General features: G+C 45.5%; 1 long non-coding RNA gene across 1 annotated transcript in view; it reads left to right on the top strand.

Annotated features, from left to right (window-relative positions):
* The window catches only part of LOC149467853 (uncharacterized), a 36895-nt gene extending 17888 nt beyond the window's left edge, over positions 1 to 19007 (top strand). The window contains exon 2 of the long non-coding RNA XR_016311826.1: positions 15492 to 19007. This is a non-coding gene — a long non-coding RNA (uncharacterized LOC149467853). The remainder of the gene's footprint in view (positions 1 to 15491) is intronic.
* Positions 19008 to 25082: the final 6075 nt, after the last annotated feature.

Genomic DNA, 25082 nt, shown 5'->3' with positions numbered 1-25082 from the left:
GATTCTTTCTTAGATACACAGAATATAACTGCTTACTAACATTTATAGGTAACGTTGATACAGGGAATATCAGATCGCCTCTCGGGGGATCAGGAAGGAATTTTTTCCCCAGCAGGAGCAATTTGGATCGTGCTTTGCTGGGGTTTTTTTTGCCTTCCTCTGGATCAACTGTGGGTATAGGATTATAACTTTTTTTTTTCTATGGTTGAACTGGATGGATAACTATGTAACTATAAAAAAAGGCTTAAAAAGTACCAAAAACATTAACAAAGTACAAATTTTTAATTGTGAAAAATTGTTATGACATATACAATACAATACATCATACAGAGTCATAGTACAGCATCGGAAAGCGACTATGACTCTGTATGATGTATTGTATTGTATGTGTCATAACAATTTTCTACAAATAAAAATTTGTACTTTTTAATGTTTTTGGTACTATTTAAGCCTTCAAAGTCCCAAATCCTAGGGGGTCCCTTCTTCTTCATCTAATTATATTCAATATAATATCGAATTGGACATATTCGAATCACAAGGATTCAATATTTTCAGATGCCCACTAAGAGAAATGGCATGAGCTGATTGGACAATATTAACTGGTGTCATGTGTATCCGAATTTACAAATGGAACAAAATTCAAATCCATTCGTTATCCAAATGATCAAACAATGAAAAATTCCTTTCCCCATGGCCTGAAACTACTATCGCATCATGTGACGTCATCTGAATAAAACAAATGCCTTCATTAGTTTCTTTTAACTTTTTTTAGATTCATCTACATTCGGATTTGTATGCTTCCAAATTTCTAAAATTACATTTTTGTGAGATAAACGTATCTAGTAACTGTGAGGAACTTGGCCCAATAGACCGTCAAGAATGGTTCTGTAACTTGGAGTTTACTTCATAAATGCAGAGTGAGGTTTACAGTACAAACCTGGTCAGAAATGCAAAGATTCTGCATTCAATATAGACTCATGCTAAACCGTATAGATTGCAATCAAAAGCTTCTAAGTAGTGTATGTTTCCACTTCTGCAGTCAGATTTGAGAAAACAACACTATATGTTTATGAGAAATTCCTCTTCTCACAGCATACATAAAAAACTTTATGGTCTCATGCACACTAATGTCACAAATGGACCATTCAGGGTCCGCAAAGTCAATATTCCTCAACGGTTCTAAATGCATCCTAGAGTCTTCTATGTACATATGTACACTAGTGATGAGCTTTAAGTTCGCGTTGAACATATGTTCAGCTCGAACATTGGCCGTTGGTGTGTTCGCTGAACACACGAGCAGTAAGGGCGTTTGGCAGACTGTGTCCTGACAGTGAATTGTGATTGGCCACAGGTCAGGTGAAATGCTTTGGGCAATCACAGCGCATGATGATGTCACAAGCGACTTGTGACATCATTACAGTATTTAAGAACTGTCATCGTGGTGCAGCTGTCAGACAACCGGGAGCCAGCATCGAGAGCAGAGCATTTTTTTTTTCATTTTTCGGGTCTGCAGTGGTGGCAGGCATTGTGATTGATGTTGGATCTACTTTGGGGGACATTTTTTAAGTTTTTGTTTTTATTAACTACCTGCCGACCGCAGATAGCCGAATGACGGCTGCACTGCGGCCGGCCAGTTCTGGGTGGACGTCATATGACGTCCCCCCAGAACGCGCTCTCCTGCGCGCCCCAGGGGGCGCGCACCCGGCGATCTCCGTGATCGCTGTGTCCTACGGACACAGCTAATCACGAGATGTGGTAAAAGGCCGATCATACCGGCCTTTTACCACGTGATCAGCGGTGTCCAATGACACGCTGATCACAGGGAAATGCAAGTGCCGGTTCTCGGCTGCACTTTGCTCACGCTGTCAGATCGTGAGGAAAGTACTGCCGAGAACCGGCAGTTGTCAGAGCGGGGATCGGCACCGATCATCAGGGCACTGATGATCAGTGCCCTGATGATCGGTGCCCAGCAGTGACACCCGCAAGTTCCGCCCAGCAGTGCGCCCACTAGCTCCGCCCACCCGTGCCCAGCAGTGCACCCACCTGTGCCCAGCAGTGCCCCCACCTGTGCCCAGCAGTGCACCCACCTGTGCCACTCTGCAGTGCCACCTACCTGTGCCCAGAAATGCCACCTACATGTGCCCAGCAGTGCCACCCACCTGTGCCCACCCACCTGTGCCCACCAGTGCCACCCACCTGTGCCCACCAGTGCCACCCACCTGTGCCCACCCACCAGTGCTTCCCACCAGTGCCACCCACCAGTGCAGCCCAGCAGTGCTGCCAGTCAGTGCCACCAGTCAGTGCCCAGGGGTTGTGCCAGTCAGTGCCCAGCAGTGATGCCAGTCAGTGCCGTCTATCAGTACCCATAATCAGTGTCGCCTATCAGTGCCGCCTATCCGTGACCCCTAATTAGTGCTGTCTATCAGTGCCGTCTATCCGTGCCACCTCATTAGTACTGCCTATCAGTGCCCTTTAGTGCTGCCTATCAGTGCCCATCAGTGCCACCTATCAGTGCCCATCAGTGCTGCCTCATCAACGCACATCAGTGATGGAGAAAAAATACCTGTTTGAAAAATTTTATAAAAGAAACAAATAAACTTTTTTTTTTTTTCAAATTTTTTGCACTTTTTTATTTATAGCGCAAAAAGTAAAGTGCCCAGTGGCGATTAAATACCACCAAAAGAAAGCTCTATTTGTGAGAAAAAAATGATCAAAATTTCATATGGGTACAATGTTGCATGACTGCGCAATTGTCAATCAAAGTGCGGCAGCGCTGAAAGCTGAAAATTGGCCTGGTAAGGAAGGGGGTATAAGTGCCTGGTAGGCAAGTGGTTAAAGGACTTGTCAAAGACTGTCCCCTGTCTTTTTTACACTACTTTCTTTTTTTTGTGAATGGGCAGCGGTACCATATACCCATACTTATTCATATGGGGGGGCAGAATCTGGGCCCCCCCTTGTTCAAGGGGGCTTCAAGATTCCAATAAGCCCCCCGCTCACAGACCTCCACAACCACCGGCCTGCATGCTTGGATAATGGTCTGGTATGGATCTTGGGGGGGACACCCACACCATTTTTTTTTTAACTTTTGTGTGGGGAGTTCTCCTCAAAATCCATACTGAACCCAAAGGGCTTGCTATGGATGGGAGGGGGGACTGCACACATTTAAAAAAAAAATTTAATTGTCAGGCAATGCCAACAATTCTTTTGACATTCAGCTGACAATGGAGAACCCCGCTGACAGATGAAACATTAAAGAATTTCTTCACTACTAAAATACCGCATGACTTAATAATATAACTCGTGTATTTTAGTAGCTGAGTGTAATCTTGCCACATACTCAGATGTGGTAAGATACCGCTCAGTAAATTGTCCCTGTTCGAAGTTCGCGGTCGAACTTTCTGTAGGTTCGAATGTTCGGCCCGAACCGTACAGGGGGGTGTTCGGCCCATCACTAATGTACACTGGATTTTCAGAAGCATTTACAAGATTAACATTTAGATATGTTTACTAAATCAATAAAACATGTCCAAACCTGCTTTAACCACTTGCCTACAGGGCACTTTTACCCCCTTCGTGCCCAGGCTAATTTTCAGCTTTCAGCGCTGTCACTCTTTGAATGAGAATTGCACGGTCATGCAACACTGTGCCCATAGTAAATTTTTCGAATTTTTTTCACACAAATAGAGCTTTCTTTTGGTGGTATTTAATCACCATGGGGTGTTTTATTTTTTGCACTATAAACAAAAAAAAGAGCAAAAAAAACTTTTTATTTGTTTCTATTATAAAATTTTGCAAACAGGTAATTTTTCTCCTTCACTGATGTGCATTGATGAGGCTGCACTGATAGGCAGCAATGATGGGCACTGATAGGCAGCACTGATGAGCACGGATGAGGTGGCATGGATAGGCGGCACTAATGGGCACTGATAGGCTGCACTGATGAGATGGCACTGGTGGGCATTGATGAGGAAGCATTGATGATGCTGCACTGATTTGCAGCAATGATGGGCACTAATAGGCTGCACTGACTGTCAACACTGACTGGTGTCACTGATGAGCAGCACTGATGGATGCAAGTTCTGGGAGGCACTGGTGGGTGGCACTGGTGGGGCACTACTTGGCAGCACTGCTGGGCACTGATGATCAGTGCAGATGTCCTCTGTGTCATTTGCCGTTATTGGCAGTACTTTCCTCATGCTGTCACAACATGAGGAAAATGCAGCCAATAACCGGCACTGTATTTACTTGGTAATCTGCTGTGTCATTGGACACAGCTGATCACGTGGTAAAAGGCTGCTGTGATTGGCCTTTTACGTCATCACGTGATCAGCTGTGTCCATAGGACACAGCAATCACGGACAACACAGGGTGCGTGCCACTGGGGGCGCTCGGGAGGGTGCATTCTGGGAGAGCATTATATGATGGCCTCCCAGAACTGGACAACCATGATGTAGCCGTCATTCAGCTATGGTGCGGTTGGCAAGTGGCTAAGCAGGAACACCAGTTCAGTGACTCATGAGCTCCAGTCCATTCACCTGGGTAGGTCTGACATCGCGCCCTGATCACAAGGCAACCCAGCCATTGTCTCTTTCTGTCAATCTGTATCTGTCTGCCCCTACCAGGTATGAGCAGACAGATACCCTGACAAGTCTGCAGGAGTCCTGCATGGCAATGCTTTACAGGTTAAAAGTAAAAAAAAAAATGCACATTTTTTTTTTACCTGCAAAAAAAATGTGCATTTATTTACTTACTAAATGGTGAACAGACCCTTTAAGCGAAATTCCTGTATTACTCAATAAGGCCACTAGGTGGCAGCACAGCATAGTCTCTATACTGTACTATACACTGCAACGAAATAAGAACAGTATATAAAGAGCAATCACAAAGGCAATTAGCAGAAACAGTAACATACAAACTGTTACTTGTGCTTTCTTTTGGGCTACATCTGTCTCACAAGGAGGTGGACTGTCTCTGATAGTCCAGGTGGGTGGCTGGATAGATCCCCAGGCCTGCAACACAGGCAAGTGGAATGAAGAGTCTCTGGTCTGGACGCACAAATGAATGACTTTAGGCCCAGGACCACCCCACTTTCTGCTCACCCCTCAGTTGACAGTATACACAATAACTCTCTACAATGATGGTGTCTCCTCCTGAAGCTGCATGCTATTGTACTCCAAACACAAGCTGGTTATAATGATGGAGGACCAGACATGAGGAGACAAGTCTCATGTATACAGGTGAAACTCGAAAAATTAGAATACCATGCAAAAGTTCATTTATTTCAATAATGCAACTTAAAAGGTGAAACTAATATATGAGATAGACTCATTACATGCAAAGCAAGATAGTTTAAGCCGTGATTTGTCATAATTGTGATGAATATGGCTTACAGCTCATGAAAACCCCAAATCCACAATCTCACAAAATTAGAATATTACATGCAATCAATAAAACAAGGATTGTACATAGAACAATATCGGACCTCTGAAAAGTAGAAGCATGCATATGTACTCAGTACTTGGTTTGGGCCCCTTTTGCAGCAATTACTGCTTCAATGCAGCGTGGCATGGAAGCTATCAGCCTGAGGTGTTATGGAAGACCAGGATGCTTCAATAGCGGCCTTCAGCTCTTCTGCATTGTTCGGTCTTATGTCTCTCATCTTTCTCTTGGCAATGCCCCATAGATTTTCTATGGGGTTCAGGTCAGGCGAGTTTGCTGGCCAATCAAGCACAGTAATCCCACGGTCATTGAACCAGGTTTTGCTGCTTTTGGCAGTGTGGGCAGGTGCCAAGTCCTGCTGGAAAATGAAGTCAGCATCCCCATAAAGCTCGTCTGTGGAAGGAAGCATGAAGTGCTCCACAATCTCCTGGTAGACGGCTGTGTTGACCCTGGACTTAATGAAGCACAGTGGACCAACACCAGCAGATGACATGGCTCCCCAAATCAACACAGACTGTGGAAACCTCACACTGGACTTCAAGCATCGCATGTGTGCCTCTCCATTCTTCCTCCATACTCTGGGTCCTTGGTTTCCAAATGACATGCAAAAGTTGCTCTCATCAGAAAAGAGGACTTTGGACCACTGAGCAACAGACCAGTTCTGTTTTTCTTTAGCCCAGGTAAGACGCTTCTGACGTTGTTTGTTGTTCAGGAGTGGCCTGACAAGAGGAATACGACATTTGAAGCCCATGTCCAGGATCTGTCTGTGTGTGGTGGCTCTTGATGCACTGACTTCCGCCTCAGTCCACTCCTTGTGAAAGTCCCCAACACTTTTGAATGACCTTTTTCTGACAATCCTCTCCAGACTGCGGTCATCCCTGCTGCTTGTGCACCTTTTTCTTCCACACTTTTCCCTTCCACATAACTTTCTATTAATGTGCTTTGATACAGCACTTTGGGAACATCCAACTTCTTTTGCAATTACCTTTTGAGGCTTTCCCTCCTTATGGAGGGTGTCAATGATGGTTTTCTGCACAACTGTCAGGTCAGCAGTCTTTCCCATGATTGTGATTCCTACTGAACCAGACTGAAAGACAATTTAAAGGCTCAGGAACTCTTTGCAGGTGTTATGGCTTAATTAGCTGATTAGAGTGGGACACTTTGAGCCTAGAATATTGCACCTTTTCACAATATTCTAATTTTCTGAGATTGTGGATTTGGGGTTTTCATGAGCTGTAAGCCATAATCATCACAATTATGACAAATCATGACTTGAACTTTCTTGCTTTGCATGTAATGAGTCTATTTCATATATTAGTTTCACCTTTTAAGTTGCATTACTGAAATAAATGAACTTTTGCACGATATTCTAATTTTTCAAGTTTCACCTGTATTTACATATGTCTCATCAGGTGCTGCTTCTCGTGACTCAAAAGGGTGATAATCAGGATAATGTGATGTGTCTAGGTACCCAGGGGATTTTGGTAAAAGGAGTAAAAAGAGCCTGTTGCCACGTCTGAACAAGATGGTTAACCACTTGCCTACCAGGCGCTTATACCCCCTTCCTGCCCAGGCCAGTTTTCAGCTTTCAGTGCTGTCACACTTTGAATGACAATTACGCGGTCATGCAACATTGTACTCATATGAAATATTTATCATTTTTTTTGAGACAGATAGAGCTTTCTTTTGGGGGATATGTAATCACCTCTGGGATTTTTATTTTTTGCTAAACAAACCAAAAACAACTGAAAATTTTGAAAAACAAAACTTTTTTCTTAGTTTCTGTTATAAAATTTTTTAAATAAGTGATTTTTCTCCTTCACTGATGTGTGCTAATGAGGCTGCAGTGATGGGCACTGATAGGCGGCACTGATGGGCACTGATAGGCGGCACTGGTAGGTGGCACTGATGGTCATTGACAGGTATCACTGATGGACACTGAAAGGCAGCACTCATATATGGCACTGATAGGCGGCACTGACTGCCACTGATAGACGGCACTGATAGGCCGCACTGATGCGCACTGATTGGCAGCACTGATAGGCAACACTGACTGGCACTGAGAGGTGGCATTGAAAGGCAGCTCAGATGGGCACTGATATGTGGCATTGATGTGGCACTGATGGGCACTGGCTGGTGGCATTGATGGACACTGACAGGTGGCACTGATGGGGCTACACTGATCATCAGTGTCCTGATGATCAGTGTAGATGTCCCCTCGGAGGAATGCCGATTACCGGCTCTCCTCTCCTCATGAGCTGTCAGCGTGACAGCTCGTGAGGAGAGGAATGCTGATAACCGGCATTTCCTTATTTACATGTGATCAGCTGTGATGGACACAGCTGATCATATGACCGAGCCGACGTTATCGGCTCTTTCCAATGATCGGTGATCCGCTGTGTCCGAGGGACACAGTGCACCAGCGCAATGCACCCCCTGGAGGTGCACACGTGCAGTTAGAGTGGGAGGACATCATATAATGTCCTCCCAGAATGAGAGAACCGCCTTGCGCCCGTTATTTCCTTATATGGCAGGCGGGAGGAGGTTAAAGTGTGTGTTACCCCAACATTTCATATTTCCAATATGTATATGATGTACTTCTGTTAAAAAAAGTATCCTGTTCTCTTTGTATTCCTTTGTGTGAAGTACCTGGTGATCTTGCCAGTTCACCTGCTTCCCTGTTTCAAATGACCACACTAGACATGAAAGCACATCAATCCCAGTGTGGTCAGTTTTCTGACTGTGCTGAGGAGCAGAGCCTGCTTGTCTTCCAATAGTCAATTTTGTGCTGACACCCCCCCCTCCCCACTCCCTTCAACTGGGAAGATCAGTGTACTGCTTATTTTCTGCCTCCTGCTGACACTCCCCCCCCTGCAGTCTCTACCCCCACCTCCCTAAGCATCTTATGCAGCTGAGAAAGGAGTATATGTGATCACTGTGTTTTGGTCAGGGCAAGATTTAGACCTTTGGTGGCCCGGGGCACTTCAGGTTCAGGAAAGCCCTCCACACACAGAGTTGGTTTACATTCTCAATGACAGTCACACATTTTTAAAACACGACACAATGTCATTCTGAGGTTATGCGTACACACTGTGACAGTGTGGTGATCTGTCACAATGTAAAATGGATATTTCGCCCAGGATTCTCAACAAGACAGGTTGAGGGGCTCCAAAGTGCTTGTTTAAGTTGGAGGAAATGTTTTCAGTTTCCTTGGTTCTTTGCAAAACTCTGGGACCTGGAGCCTGGAGATTTCACAGTGATCTGGATGGGAGGAAATCTCCAATCCTGGGACCAAGTTTTGGGAATGGCCAGGAGACTGATTGTGCAGGTGTGTGTGTGTGAGTCCCCTCTAGAGTTAGGACCAGGGTTCTGGGTTCCACCCTCCCGAGGAGTCCATGTGGGTGCAAGGGAGCAGCCACAAGTGTGCATGGTCCCACATGGAAAAAATATTCCAAATATTCCAAAATATTCTTCCCAAATTTATTGAGATATATTTGAAATACTATAATTTTGAGCATATTCAATATATATACATCCTACGCTCCCTCACCCACTTCTTCAATCTCTCCCTCTCTACTGGCGTATTCCCCTCCCCCCTAAAGCATGCGCACATCACCCCCATACTCAAAAAACCCTCCCTGGACCCCACCGACCTGAACAACCTTAGACCCATCTCCCTGCTGCCGTTCACATCCAAGCTCCTTGAGGGCTTAGTCTACAATCGCCTAAGCTCCCACCTCACTGACAACAACCTCCTCGATCCTCTACAGTCTGGCTTCCATCCCCTACACTCCACCGAAACCGCCCTACTCAAAATCACTAACGACCTGCTAACCGCCAAAGCTAATGGCCACTACTCAGTCCTCCTACTCCTCGACCACTCTGCAGCCTTCGACACAGTTGACCACCCCCTCCCTTAATAAACTACACTCCCTTGGCATCCTACTTTCTAGCTCCCTGGTCTCCTCCTCCCACGCCCGACTGCAGGACGTCTCCAGGACTTCCCCCATCCTCTGGAACTCTCTACCCCAATCCATCAGACTGTCACCTACCCTCCTCACCTTCAGGCGCACCCTGAAAACCCATGTAGTGGATTGTGATAGACAGTCCACGTTCTATTAGATGATCAGTAAAATGACAATTTTATAGTCTTGCTACTTTCTGCTTCTTGCGCTTTAAATTTCTTACTCTCTTAAGTAAACATTCAGATATAGGTTGACAGAACAATGATGATAATTAAGATGGCGCCTTCATCCGGAGTCTCACCCTAGGTGACTCATTAGGAGAAAAGTATCTTTTAATGTAAACAACCCCCATAAAAGGGAATGAGTCTTTTTGGGGACAATGATTGGCAGATATCAACACAGATGGAAGAACACGCAGAAACCCAGTGGACTTTTCACCCGATCAATGTATATGCTTTGCCTGCATCATAAGCCCTATAAATGATACTGTTAGTTCCTCAATAAAACAGAATTTTAGGAAGTTGGCAAACTGCAACAGTGTCAGTGTCTTGCTTCCACGTGCACGTAATTCTATATTAATTTGGCTCACTGGTAGATCACGGTAAATGGTCTGTAGGTGACCTAGTCCAAAACATTTTGGCGCCCAACGTGGGGCCCGGGTTCTGAACACCGGACCAGCCGACCGAGAGTGGACGAGGGGGACCGTGGAGCATTCCAGACAACCGGAGACTGATCACCTCCAAAAGCGGTAAGTGAATTTTTATGTTTAATAATTCCTTACCTGCATAGTCTGGAATTGCCCAGCGGGACTACTAACCCGTCTGGTTGTCCGTTGGTCAGCAAAGGACAGGTATACTTGCCCGGGGCTCCTTTGAACCCACCTGTCTGTGTAACGTCATCTACCGGTGTGATATGTCTTGTCTTTTGTGTTGTCTGTGTGTACCAGTGTGATTGGTTGTTCCTGATGCGCCTGTGTGGGAGTGGAGAATTACGGCTCAATATTCCTCATCAGGAGTGGACAGGATACACCCTGATTGGAGAGAGGGTGCCGGGAACTCGCAGTCGCAGTAATGGCGACACGAGGGAACTCGCAGTCGCAGTAATGGCGACACGAGGGGAACTGAACTCGCAGTCGCAGTAATGGTGACACGAGGGGACTTGGAGTCGCAGTAATGGCGACACGAGGGATAAAACCACAGCCAGGGATTGGTGTTGTGGGGAAGAATTAAAAATTTTACTCCCAACAGGCGTGTCTGAAATACTATGTCATGGTCACACTGTGCATGTGGATTAATGTTTGGTGTACATGAAGGAGAGTGGGGATTGGTGAAAGTAGTACAAGTAGTAGTACAGTGACGCTCGTATCGTAGCTCCTGGTATATTGGTTTACAGGGTTAATGTACATTACTCAGTGGAGCTAAGCTGGAAAAATAGGGAAGTCACTGGGAGGAGAAGCAGGGGGGGAAGGTGCTGCGTGAGCTCTGTTTAAATCGTCTCACGACACAGCACTCTCAGAACAAGAGAGAGTGACGGCTTTGGTGTTCACCTTAGGGTCCCCGGGAGGGAAGTAAAACAAAATGGGCCAGAAACTTACGAAGCCAGAGAACACTTCATTTGCTTGTGAACTAGTGGAGGAAACTGTGTAAAGAGAAGAAAGGGCTTCTAATGAAGCACAACATGTTAAAGACAGCGGAAACTTGTTTTAATGTGGCCCGCATCCTACATCAGGAGGGGTGGTTGGAGCGAAAGCTGGATCAGGGGGAGTTGTATATGTATATTACAGGAAAGGAGACGCGCCCGGCAAGGCGCCACCCCCCCTATGATGATGGCCCGTCCTGGAGGTGCGAGGCATGTGGTAATACAGGAAGGCTCCACCCCGAGAGTTCAGATTTTTGCATACCGTGTAGTCAAAACCTCTGGATATGTAAGGGGTGTTCAGCTAAAATACCGGGGTGGGAGGAGATTTGCAAGGGATGTGACTGGAAGCTGACTATGCAACATCCGATGCTTCCAACTCAGTCACCTCCATTTCCGCCTCCGGCCCCTTCCCTTCCGCTTCCGCCCTCATCAAAGATGGCAGCGCCCAGTGAGGCCACTGGAAGCCATGTTTACTCTGGGCTTAGTACACTGATACACCATACACACCTCATGCCAGCTGCCCCCTTTTGCCCAGTGCTTACTGTCTCTGGCTCCCAGCCACCTTCGGCGCTCCATACACCCCTAATGCCTGTAGTAACCTCAGACCAGTTTAAACCAAAAATGCCCAGGACATGGAAGGGTTGGAAGTTTACCGACCCTGACTCCCTGACCCCCCAAATAGATAGAAGGGCCCCAGAAGTGACAGCAGCTACGGCGGATCGCCGGGTCACACAGGCAGATGATGCCAGCTCCATCTGCCCCCAACAGGACTACCCACCCCCGGAAGGCCGCAGTCCAGATCCGGAAACCAAGCCGCTCATCCAACCACTCGCCCAGATTACGTATTCCCCCCCCCCAAAGATTACCTATGTATGAAGCTGATATGGGGACATGCACGATGCCCCAGTCCCCCACTCCCCTACTTACCCTCATATCTGATGCCCCTATCATGTATGTGGCCTTCACCCCATCCCAAGCATCTTTGCTGGTCACAATTCTCCCAGACCCGGAAAAACACCCGATGCCTTTCTATCGACGCATAGCATGGACGCATGGAAAAAGACCTCACCAGAGTAAGGCCAAATGAGGATGCCACTTATGCCTCGGGAATTTCCTTCTGTGACCAGTTGCAGCAGTGGGCCAGAGAGAGACTGGCGGACCAGGCCACCATGTTGCAGGACATTACCCAAGACAAGACTGAGTTGGTGGAAAAGTTCCATACCAGACTACCACAGGTGTTTACAGACCTGGGATTCAGTGTCCATAACAAGGTACATACTCAAATGCTGGTCTCTGCATTTGTATCAGGACTAAAGGAGTCTGTTCGCAAGGGCTTGATCACTGCCTGTCCAGAGTACCGTACCCTCCACCTGGATATACTGCTATTAGTGGCAAAGGGTCTGGAGACCGCCCAGGTGGCCCGGAAACCGACACCACTCATGTTGTCAGCTAGAGAGCAGGTCCCCAGAAGAAACCCACTTGTTTGTTTCAGCTGTGAAAAACCAGGACATTTCAGAAGGGAATGCAGAGCTCCCAGACGTCAACAGCGACCCAATGACTACAACTCAGGGTGGGAAGAGTCTGCAATGCCACCACCTGGCTGAACAGGGCTGCAAAGTTTCCAAGGACAAGTTACAGTGGTGCCAAATTTCTGTCATCTTTTTTGGACATTGCATTTCTCAAGCCACTCGTCATCTCACGCCGGATAGAGTACGGGCTATCCAGAATGTCCCAATACCTTAGGGACCAAAAGCCCTGCATGCTTTCCTAGGGTTGGTTTCCTTTTGTCGTTCCTGGATCCCAGAAGCCTCCATCTTGATGCAATCCCTTTATGATGCCCTGAAATCTGAACCCTTCTTCCTGACAGAAGAAGCTGTACTTGACTTCCATTGCCTGAAAAAGGCCATTTCCACTGCATCTGCACTAGGTCTACCAGATTATGATGAGCCCTTCAAACTCTTTGTGGCTGAGAGGCAGGGTCATGCAACAGGAGTCCTGGCACAACGCTACGGAGGTCACCTCCAGCCTCTAGGCTGTTACTCCGGCAGGCTGGACCCAGTTGCACAGGGTGTTCCCTCCTGTCTGAGGGCTGTTTTTGCTGCTCATCTTCTCCTGGATAAGATGGCAGACTTGGTCCTAGGACACCCCCTCACACTTCTGGAACCCCATGACATCACTGCAATATTGAATCAAACCCAACCCAAACATCTATCTGCTGCCAGACATCTGCGACTACAAGGCTCCCTCCTTCTGCCTGATCATGTTACCCTGGTCAGATGCACCCAGATAAACCCTGCAACTCTTCTTCCTCTTCTAAAGGGGGGGTAGAAGAAACAGAAGAAGACACCGAAGACATGGCACCAGAGGATATGGCACATGACTGTTTGGAGATGGTGTCCATCTGGGCCTGCTTCAGAGGGTATTGAGGCTTCCTTGGCAATGGTGCTCCAGGCTTAAGCTGGACTAACACTGGAGTAACTTTCAGATGGCCAATATCCTCAGGGCTGGTGGACCAAAGAGTGAGTGGCAGCTCCTGTAAGACCTGTTCTACATGGTCTGGCAAGGGGCGGCCTGAAACTTTCGGTAGAGACATCATCAGTGGTAATGAACACAGAGCCGAGGTGTCCTCCTCTCCCAGGGGGGTGGAGAGCTGAATGGTGCCATCTGGTTGGTAGGATATAGTTGCTTGCAACCTGGATAAGACATCAGCTCCCAGTAGATTCAGCGGGCAAGTTTTTGACACCACAAAACGAGACAGAAGATTGGGTAAGGTGCCGATATGTAGAGGTTTTGTAAGCCAACTGCGTTGTGGGCAACCGTCTACTCCAACGCAGGAGACATCAATGTTTGAGAGGTATGTTTCATTGGGTAGATCTTCTCTCCGCAAAACGCTTCTGACTGCACCTGTGTCCACTAAGAATTGTGTAGGATGTCCCTCAATGGGAACAGTGACCTTTGCTAGGGGCCCACTAGCACAATATCCATGACAAACCCAACCCAAACATCTATCTGCTGCCAGACATCTGCGACTACAAGGCTCCCTCCTCCTGCCTGATCATGTTACTCTGGTCAGATGCACCCAGATAAACCCTGCAACTCTTCTTCCTCTTCCAGAGGGGGGGGTAGAAGAAACAAAAGAAGACACCGAAGACATGGCACCAGAGGATATGGCACATGACTGTTTGGAACTTATGCAGGCAGAAACTACACACCTACCAACAGTCCATGATACGCCCCTATCAAATCCTGACCTAATACTCTTTGTGGACGGATCCCGCTTTGCAGATAATGCTGGCACCTACCACACTGGATATGCTGTGAATACCGACACAATGGTACTACAAGCTAGACCTCTTCCACCTTTTATGTCTGCACAAGAGGCTGAACTAAGGGCCCTCACCAAAGCCTGTGAGTTAACAAAAGGAAAGACAGCTAACATTTACATGGACTCCAGATATGCATTGGGTGTTGCACTTGATTTTGGTCTAATCTGAAAAATGAAGGGCTTCCTCACGGCAGCTGGGACTCCTGTAAAGTATGGAAAGGCGATCAACCCTCTTATGGAAGCACTCTTACTATCAGCTCAAGTGGTCATACTGAAGGTGAAGGCACACGGTAAATTGACCACTATGGAAGCAAAAGGAAATCATCTGGCAAACATGGCTGCTAAGCAAGCTGCGGTCAGGGAGCAGGAAGAGGATGAAGAGATGTGCAGTGAGGTGGTGCCTGTGTTAATTCATCAGCCCAAGGACAACCAACTCCAGGAAGCCCAGGATAACGTTTCAGAAGAAGAAAGGAAGGAATGGATGCAGAAAGGAGCAGTTGAGGACAAAGGGTTGTGGGTGGTGGGGAAGAAGGTTTTGCTTCCCAGATCCTTATATCCGGCCACAGTGCAGTGGGCACATGGGGCGTTACACCTGTCCAAGATGTTAATGAACTCTTTGATCAATAAATACTACGTGGCACCTGGAATTACGGCTTACACAGACAGAACCACTGCCAAGAAGCTGCTCACGGAGATAGTCTGCAGATATGGGGTGCCCGAGGTGGTTGAAAGCGATCAGGGACCGGCTTTTACTGCCAATGTCACAAAAGAGATCTGGGGGGCTGTGGGAGTCATACTTGCGTTTCACACACCCTATCATCCCCAGAGTAGTGGGAAGGTAGAGCGCCTGAATGGAGTCCTGTAGTCAAGAATGTTAAAAATGGCCCAAGAGGTAGGCATGGGATGGCCGGACAGTTTGCCTATTGCTCTTTTCAGTGTTAGATACACACCAAGGGGAAGTCATGGGTTGTCTCCCTATGAGATTTTGTTCGGGTCCGCCCCTAGACTGGGTACCTACTATCCTCAACAATTACAATTGCAATCTGATTCATTGACAAAATATGTGATATCTTTGGCACGTGTGTTGACTAATATACATGAGCAAGTTTTCTCCTCCATTCCAGATCCTGAGGCGGACACTGGAACGCACACTTTGGAACCTGGAGACTGCGTCTTGGTCAAGAAGTTTCTGCGGAAACATACATTGGAACCCAGATATGACGGTCCTTTCCAGGTGCTCCTGGTGACGGCCACCTCAGTGAAGCAAGAAGGAAAAAGTACCTGGATCCACGCCTCTCACTGCAAGAAAGCTGCACCCCCAGAAGACAACTAGAAACATGAGAGTGTACGCATATATCCTTTTGTATGTGCTTTGGGGAATGGGTAGGGGACAAAGAGTGGCAATCACAAGGGAAGGTGGGACACCCGAACAGAGTGGCCTGATAACATTTTGGTACAATTCTTCCAACACCCGTGTGGCCACTTTCACCTTTGAGTTCTGCTACATAGTGCCTTGTCCGAAACAACCTTGGCAATGTACTATGTATCAGGATCACTCCAGTAGTATATACATATGTGTGACGGATAACTATTGGGGAGATGAGTGCGGATACTGGGGCTCAGTAGGATGGAATACGGGGCCTGACTGGGGGTATAAACCACTAAGTGCTTTAAACCACAAAGATAAGAATGGGAAGAGCCTAATTGATAGATTGACTATACTTAAAACAGGCACATGTTCATATGAAAAACCAACAGGGAGAACTATGCCACTCACCCTCACCATAGAGAACCCCAGCCCAGGAGATGAGGGGCTTTACTGGTTGGGACACTGGGGACATGGGGGAGTGATGGGAAAATTCTGGATAAGGGATATGTATAGATCAAACCGATGGGAATCTTCCAGAGATACCGCTCCCACCTATAACTCGCATAATAAGTCCAACTGCTATGTGTGTGGGCATGCCAGACCACATCTGGGGACAGTGCCACTAACCCTACCAGATTCCATAGAGGAGTGTGTCTTAAGCCTGTATACTAACATCTCTACGAACCAGTCTTTATGTGAGGACTGGAAGAAGCGTTACCCCCTAATCCAAGGAGACGAAAAGACCCCAAATGGTTTAACTATATATCCCGGTAATTATACCTGCTATGCCAACTACGAGGGAGGAGGAAGGTTCCTGGGGAATTTCACAAAGGGATTCTGTGCTGCTTATAGTACAGCCCGGTCGGATCTAACCCAGAACCAGGTTATATCATTGGGGGATATATTCTGGATCTGTGTTGATCAGAAGATTAGGACCCGACTGACAGGGAAATGGAGAGGGGAATGTACCCTTGCCAAGGCCATAATGCCACTGCATATCCTCTCAGATCCATTACTTAAGGGGCCACCCAACCCCCCCCATGCAACCAAGCACAAACGAAGTGCCCCACAAGGGAGTTTTGACCCCCATGTCTATATAGACGCAATAGGAGTCCCAAGGGGGGTACCCGATGAATTCAAGGCCAGAGACCAGGTGGCCGCAGGATTTGAATCCCTATTCCTCTTCATCACTGAGAACAAGAATGTAGATTAGATAAACTACATCTACTATAATCAACGGTTTGTAAACTACACACGAGATGCCCTAAAGAGCAGTTGGAGGCTACTTCTAACATGGTCTTTCAAAATCATATGACACTCGATATGTTATTAGCTGAAAAAGGGGGGGGGTCTGTAAAATGATAGCAAAGACCATAACCTGCTGTACGTATATCCCAGATAACACAGGCCCAAATGGGAAGGTGACACTGGCCATCAAGAGGTTGGAGGACCTATCAAATGAACTTAAGGAAAACTCAGGTATTACACATCCCTGGGATCAGTGGTTTGGATGGCTGAGTGGCTGGCAGAAAGCCCTCGCCCAAGCAGGGGTGGTTATCCTGGGTATTATCATTCTAATGGTGGTAGTTGCCTGCTGTGTGATCCCTTGCATTAGGAGGCTAATAGGAAAAGCTGTGAACAAGATCTCCCCTACATTCCTGAACTATAACAATGTTGAACTCCCCCGTGAAGAAAGGGAATCCTATACTCCCTTACAGACCGTGGCCCCTGACCATCATATTTCAGACATATAAAAAAGAGGGAATGCTACAATTTCCCCCCTTAACAGACAACTATAAGCAGGGAAAGACAGTGCCTGACTGTGGCCTTCTCAGGACGCATCGAGACTCTAGGGATGGATTAGCCACTCGGGGGCTCTATATGCGTCTTAAAAGAGTTCCAAGGGGAGGGCCACTAGGCAGTTAGGACATCAGAAGACATAGGGACAGTCAGGAATAAATTAGCCATTTTAAGGGGGGATTGTAGTGGATTGTGATAGACAGTCCACGTTCTATTAGAAGATCAGTAAAATGACAATTTTATAGTCTTGCTACTTTCTGCTTCTTGCTCTTTAAATTCCTTACTCTCTTAAGTAAACAATCAGATATAGGTTGACAGAACAATGATGATAATTAAGATGGCGCCTTCATCCTAGGTGACTCATTAGGAGAAAAGTATCTTTTAATGTAAACAACCCCCATAAAAGGGAATGAGTCTTTTTGGGGACAATGATTGGAAGATATCATCACGGATGGAAGAACACGCAGAAACTCAGTGGACTTTTCACCCGATCAATGTATATGCTTTGCCTGCATCATAAGCCCTATAAATGATACTGTTAGTTCCTCAATAAAACAGAATTTTAGGAAGTTGGCAAACTGCAACAGTGTCAGTGTCTTGCTTCCACATGCACGTAATTCTATATTAATTTGGCTCACTGGTAGATCATGGTAAATGGTCTGTAGGTGACCTAGTCCAAAACACATCTCTTCAGGGAAGCCTACCCCACCCTCACCTAGCAGCCAATCTCCTCCACTCCTCCTACCACTCCATCCCCCACAGCCACTTCCTCCTGTACCACTATCCCTTCCCTCCTAGATTGTAAGCTCAAAAGAGTAGGGCCCTCGAACCCCTCGTGGATTGTTTTGTTACTGTATTGTCTCATGTACTGTCCCCAACTATAATGTACAGCGCTGAGCAATAATAATATATATATATATATAGTATATATATCATGTTGAAATGCGTTTTTATTACAAAATATATGCAAAATATTTTTAAAAATACATTTCAAATATACTGTATGTCTTTAAAAATATTTTTCATATATTTTGTAATAAAAACGCATTTCAATATGCAGTATATATATATATATATTTATTGAAATATATGGAATATGGCCAAAATTGTAGTATTTACAATATATGTCAATATATTTGGGAAGAATATTTTTAAAATATATTTCAAATATATTTTTCTTCCATATGGGGTGGCACAGAGTAGTTTGACAGAGCAGACAGAGGGCCCAAGCCTGTGGGCTGGAGAAGCAGGACAGTGGTGAAAGGGTGCTAACCAAGGGACAGCGTTTTGTAGGCGAATAGTCAAGAGGACCGAGGCATAAAGCCTGAGCAGCGGTGCTGCTAAATAGAGCCAGGAGGCTGAATCTTTTTCTTTTGCATTGATGGTGGATACCCCTGCGTGGGAACCTATAATGTATGGACTATTCTTGTTTTCCTTTTAATAAAAGTGGGCTACCAAGCCCTGAAAAATAGATTGTGACTGGTGTGAACTCACTGGCAAATGCATCTTCCACTGAGCTAAACATCCCCAAATGTTACAACACACACATGCAGTCATAGGCAACCTTCCTTAAGAGTGTAAGCACGCTATGTGTGGTTCACTTGAGCTACCAAAATTTGTTTTAAAATGATACGATATATCAATCCAGAGTAAAAATATTTACAGATGATGGCAGGCAAAACATTACTTCCCAAGATACATTTTATAAAAGAAAGCAATTTTTTATTATTATATATTTTGTTATTTTATATATTTTTTAATATTTTATATAATTTATATATTGCTTTATATTATTTGTGTATAGAGGGGGGCCCTTTCATCAAGGAGGCCCAGGGCAGTTGCCCCTTTTGCCTGCTTATAAATCTGGCACTGGTTGTGGTGTGCTGTTTTATAGAGTGTTTGTATCTGTTCGACTAGTGCAGGGGCCTCCAAACTTTCGAAACAAAGGGCCAGTTTACTGTTCTTCAGACTGTGGGGGGGGGGGCATACTGTGCCCAGTGTGAGTAAACAATGCCCCATGCTTGATATTAGGAGGAGAAATAGTTGGTGTCAGTGGGAGGAATAATACCCCATAGTTGGTGTCAGTGGAAGGAATGGTGTCCCAAGGTTGGTGACAGTGGCATGAATAATTCCTCAAGGGCCAAAAAAAGCAAGCAAAGGGCCACATCTGGCTCCAGGGTTTGGAGACCACTGCCAGAAATTCAGTGAGTTCCTAGTTTCCTGTACCTAAGCTGCATTGTTAGCACTTAATTGGAAGAAAAGCCTAACTATAACTATTTTTATTGTTCCCTCCTCCTCCTACCTATCTATCCTGCTTAAACTGTATAAAAATAATCAAACTGTGTACTCACCTATTTTATTTTTTATTGAAATATTTTGTGCAACAGCAAAAACCTAGGCAACTGCGCATCACAGAGTGCTGCCATTAAATTGGCCATGCAGGGCCCTATTGGATACAATACTGGAAACTTATGCCTGAGCTGCTAACTTAATAACAGACACCAACTATATCAACTAGAGAAAAGTCTCAATCCCACTCCCAACCCATCTCCTTTCTACTCACCTATTTTTAATCCAGTCTGGTCACATGATCCTGCAGCTGTGGCTACCATGCATCAGTGAGCAGCTGCTGCAGGGGAGAGGAGGGAGCGAGCTCTAAAGGAAAATTGTAGAAGAAAATTGTAAAATGTATGGCCAGCCTAATAGTAAAGTGGTGGTGGGGTAAATGCAAACTCCATCCCTGATCAGAACTGTCAGTGCCAGTAGCGTATCATCCATGTGTGCGGGGGGGGGGGGCACTGTGCCTTGACACACACTGCCCACATGGATTGTCACTCCTGTCAGAAACAGCAGCTGCAGCTGGAGAGAGGATTTGGTGTTCTCTTCCCTCCCGCCTGTAGGTGGCAATAGAAAGCAGGTACTAAGAACTGTATCCAGTCTCAGCGCCATGTTTCTGTGATGTGGGGGCAGACTGCTGTGCTTCTTCTCTCCCCTTGTCATGTGACACATCACATGACTGGAGAAAGGAGGAAGAAGAAGCTGTCTCACAGCGTGATTGTAAGTACAAGGGGGGGGACTCCAGACCGTTCCTCTCCTTCTCAGACCCTCCCTCTCCTGCTCAGAGCCCCCTCCTCCTCAGACCTTCCCCTCTTCTCTTCAGACCCTCCTCTTCTCCTCAGACAACCCTCCAAGACTTCCCTCTCCTCTTCAGACCCCCGCTCTCCTCTTCACCCACCCCCACAGAGCCCCAGACCTCTCCTCTCCTTCTCAGAGCCCTCCTCTCCTACTCAGTCCCCCCAGACTTCCCCTCTCCTCAGATCCCCCCAGACCTCCCCTATCCTCCTCAACTCCTCCCCCCCAGACTGCCCCTCTCCTCTTCAGACCCCCCCCCTCCCAGACTCTACTCCTCAAACCCCCCCCCCCCTCTGTTCTTCAGATTACCTCAGAGCCCCCATCTCCTCCTGAGAAAACCCAGATCCCATCTCCTCCTCAGACCCCCCCCCCCATACCTCTGTTCTCCTCCTTAGACCCCCCGACCTCCTTAAGGCTTCTTTCACATTGCCTGCTGTGGTTTCAGCACAAAACAGAAGCTATCGGTGGGCAATCTGTGCTTTTTAGCTTCAATGATGGGCATGTGAGACATCGGGTCTAAAAGAGAACCTATCATACCAACACCATATCACATAGAGGACCTTAGTTTTAGTGAAAAAAAAAATGTCAAAAAATAATTAAATGCAAACATTTTAAAACCCCCCAAAAGAATTTTGAGCTGTCCCCTTTCCTCCCAATGTAAGTGAATGTACATAAGGAACACACCCATTAAGGGCATCTACTTATGAAAACGTTGCTTGTACTACACATATTACAGTACATATAGCTGCACACTCCAGAATAACAGCAATAATTCTTGGCCCATTATTCACAATTCACGCTAAACTATCAGAGTTTTGGAGCAAGAGCAGATCGCTCCTTCTTCAAGAACTGACGCGTTTCAGAGCATGCGCAGATTGCTCCTTCTTCAAGGAGGTGTTAAAGAAGGAGCAATCTGCGCATGCTCCAAAACGCATGCGCCACCGCCCCCTCTTGACATCACTTGCTGTCCATGCGTTCCACACAGATGGCATGCGTCCCACAGTGGTCCCAGAAGAGCGCCAACCATCTTAGAACTGTGGTCTCTGTTCCCCCTGCAGCTGCTGGCCAGCACAGTGAGAAGGGAACACAGTGAGAGGAGCCTTGTACAGAAGTACTGTATTTATGATGATCATGTGTTTTTGACTGTTCTTCTCTTAATAAACAACTGGAAATACTGCACTTAGAAGCGCCTTCTTGCCTTCCTCTTTTTCTATACAGAGTCTTGCTTCTACTTTCAGAAGTGATGCCTCAGTGCTTTCTCCAGTCCTTGCTATACAGCACTCTCCATCCTCAGCATGTGAATGGTCTGTCTGTGTAGATGCACCCTATGTTCTGTTCTTTGATCAAAGTTTCCTGTTGATTTTCCCTGCAAGGGCAAAGCACAAGCTCACTTTAAAGCAGTTTGGTGCTATATAAATCCTTAATATTATTATTATTAATAATATTAAACCCAAAAATAAACATTTAAAGCAGTTGTGAACATACAATGTTATAAAGACTTTCTAAAACAGTTATAACTATGGGGCACCATGGCTGCTTTTGCTAGTTTCAGAAATTATCTTTCTTACTATTTTTACAACGTTAAAAAGTTCTGTCATGGGACCATGCATCTCCTCTTCCTGATAATATGGGAGAGGAGTTACAGGACACTGTACAGACACTCAGTGTGCCTCTGTTGCATAGTCTGTTCAGCCTGAGGCAAAATGCAGGCTGTGCTTGAGCAAGGGGCGTGTTCAAGAATCAGAACGTGATTGGTAGGAGGTGTTTTCAAGGGGCAGGCTGTGATTGGGTGGGACGTGTGGTGAATGAACACACTACCAATACAGGTATGCTGTGTGTCTGCACAGTGTCCTGTAACTCTGAATGGCAAGCTAAAGGAAGAATACTGACCATACCTATACAAATCAGCTTCTGTGTTTTGTGTGGTCAGTTTAAAACAAGGAAGATAGCTGACTGGCAGGTTCAACCATGTACTTCAGATGGAGGTAGTGCATGAAAATGACTATGATTTATAAAATGCACATACATTTATGTGAGCACACACATAAAGGATAAAAAAAATATTTAGGTTAACATACACATTGATATATTGAAGCTTACCAATTCTTAAATGTTATGGCTTCATTGGGGGGGTTTCTGTAGGTTTTTTTCCCTTTATTTTCACCTGATGATCCGGTCAGTAGCACATTTCCTGTCTTAGGACTTCTTCTGGATGAAGGATTAATGGAGACACCCTTGAACAGAAACATTGTCAAAATGAGGATATAGTAGTGGTAGATGCACTAGCAGATTTAGGGCTCATTCAAGTGGGTGATTAGTCCTGTTCTGCATGCAGAGCCACTTGGAGATGCATGTGTGCAGACAGCCCATACAAGTGTACGTACACGCTGCATGGACACAATCGCATATCAAAATCTGACATGCGGGAAGGAGAGGGTGCATGGATGCAAATGTACAGTGCCTGTGTTTGAATTCATGCATTTGCTCCTGCCAGCATGTCAAACTCTGACATACAGTTGTGTCCAAGCAGCCCCTGCGTGTGCATCCACTTCTATGGGCTGCCTGCATCCAGATCCAAGGTGGATTCACACACATCTGCCAGTGGTTCTGCACAGAGGATCACCCATATGAATGAGCCCTTGAAATTAAATTGACTAAGAAATTAAAGTTGAACACCAGATAACTCTTTATAATCAGTTACAGCAAACAGTTTTTTTGTCCCGCTTTTGGATAAAGATTTTACATAATTAAATAAAAACTGACTATTGTAAGCATCCCTGTCAGTTCTAAATGGTTTGTTTCAACTCTCTAAGTGCCCTTTTACTGGACAGCTTGGTCTGTTAAAGGAAGTTGAAAAATAGCACACTTACTAGTTGGATCACCAGGTGAAAATAAAGAAAAGAAAGCTAACCCAGACACCATCAGCTTCCATATGTTGAATTTTTGTTTTGGGGTCTATTACCACTTTAAATTTTGAATTTATTCAGTGGAAAATTGGATGGGATTCTGATTAATCATCATTTTCAAGGATTTATTAAAGTGTAACTATGGCCAAAATAAAACAAATTACACACAGTTGTGTTCAAAATAATAGCAGTGTGTTGAAAAAAGTGAATAAAACTCAAAATCCTTCTAATAGCTTTTATTTCCATACACACAAATGCATTGGGAACACTACACATTCTATTCCAAATCAAAACATGAAGAAAAATATATCAAATTTGTGTTGTTCCTCTAAAAAGAAAAGTGAATATTAGACTGTTCAAAAAAATAGCAGTGTTTGTATTCTTTACAAACTCAAACATTCACTATATAAACTGAAAAATGTTTGAAGATTTTGTTTTCCTTTGAATCACTTAATTAATATTTAGTTGTATAAGCACTGTTTCTGAGAACTGCTGTACATCTGTGTTGCATGGAGTCAACCAACTTCTGGCACCTGTGAACAGGTATTCCAGCCCAGGATGATTGGACTACATTCCACAGTTCTTCTCTATTTCTTGGTTTTGCCTCAGAAACTGCATTTTTGATGTCACCCCACAGGTTTTCTATTGGATTAAGATCCGGAGATTGGACTGGCCACTCCATAACGTCAGTCTTGTTGGTCTGGAACCAAGATGTTGCACGTTTACTGGCGTGTTTGGGGTCATTGTCTTGTTGGAACACCCATTTCAATGGCATTTCCTCTTCAGCATAAGGCAGCATGACCTCTTCAAGTATTCTGATGTATTCAAACTGATCCATGATCCCTGGTATGCGATAAATAGGCCCAACACCGTAGTATGAGAAACATCCCCATATCATGATGCTTGCGCAACCATGCTTCACTATCTTCACAGTGTACTGTGGCTTGAATTCAGTGTTTGGGGGTCGTCTGACAAACTGTCTCCGGCCACTAGACCCAAAAAGAACAATCTTACTTTCATCAGTCCACAAAATGTTGCGCCATTTCTCTTTAGGCCAGTCAATGTGCTCTTTGGCATATTGTAACCTCTTCAGCACGTCTTTTTTTCAACAGTGGGACTTTGCGGGGGCTTCTTGCAGATAGCTTGGCTTCACATAGGCGTCTTCTAATTGTAACAGCACTCACAGGTAACTTTAGACCTTCTTTCATCTTCCTGGAGCTGATTGTTGGCTGAGTCCTTGCCATTTTGGCTATTCTTCTATCCATTCGAATGGTAGTTTTTCGCTTTCTTCCACGTCTTTCAGGTTTTGGTTGCCATTTTAAAGCATTTGCGATCATTTTAGCTGAGCAGCCTATCATTTTCTGCACTTCTTTATATGTTTTCCCGTCTCCAATCAACTTTTTAATCAAGGTACGCTGTTCTTCTGAACAATGTCTGGAACAACCGATTTTCCTCAGAATTTCAGAGAGAAATGCACTGTAACCAGCATGTACAACATTTGCTGCCTT

The sequence above is a fragment of the Staurois parvus genome, unplaced genomic scaffold (assembly GCF_062004578.1).
Source record: "Staurois parvus isolate SC_StPar_1 unplaced genomic scaffold, SC_StPar_1.0 ptg000099l, whole genome shotgun sequence".
Lineage (NCBI taxonomy): Eukaryota > Metazoa > Chordata > Amphibia > Anura > Ranidae > Staurois > Staurois parvus.
This window is presented reverse-complemented; position numbering and strand designations above follow the sequence as displayed.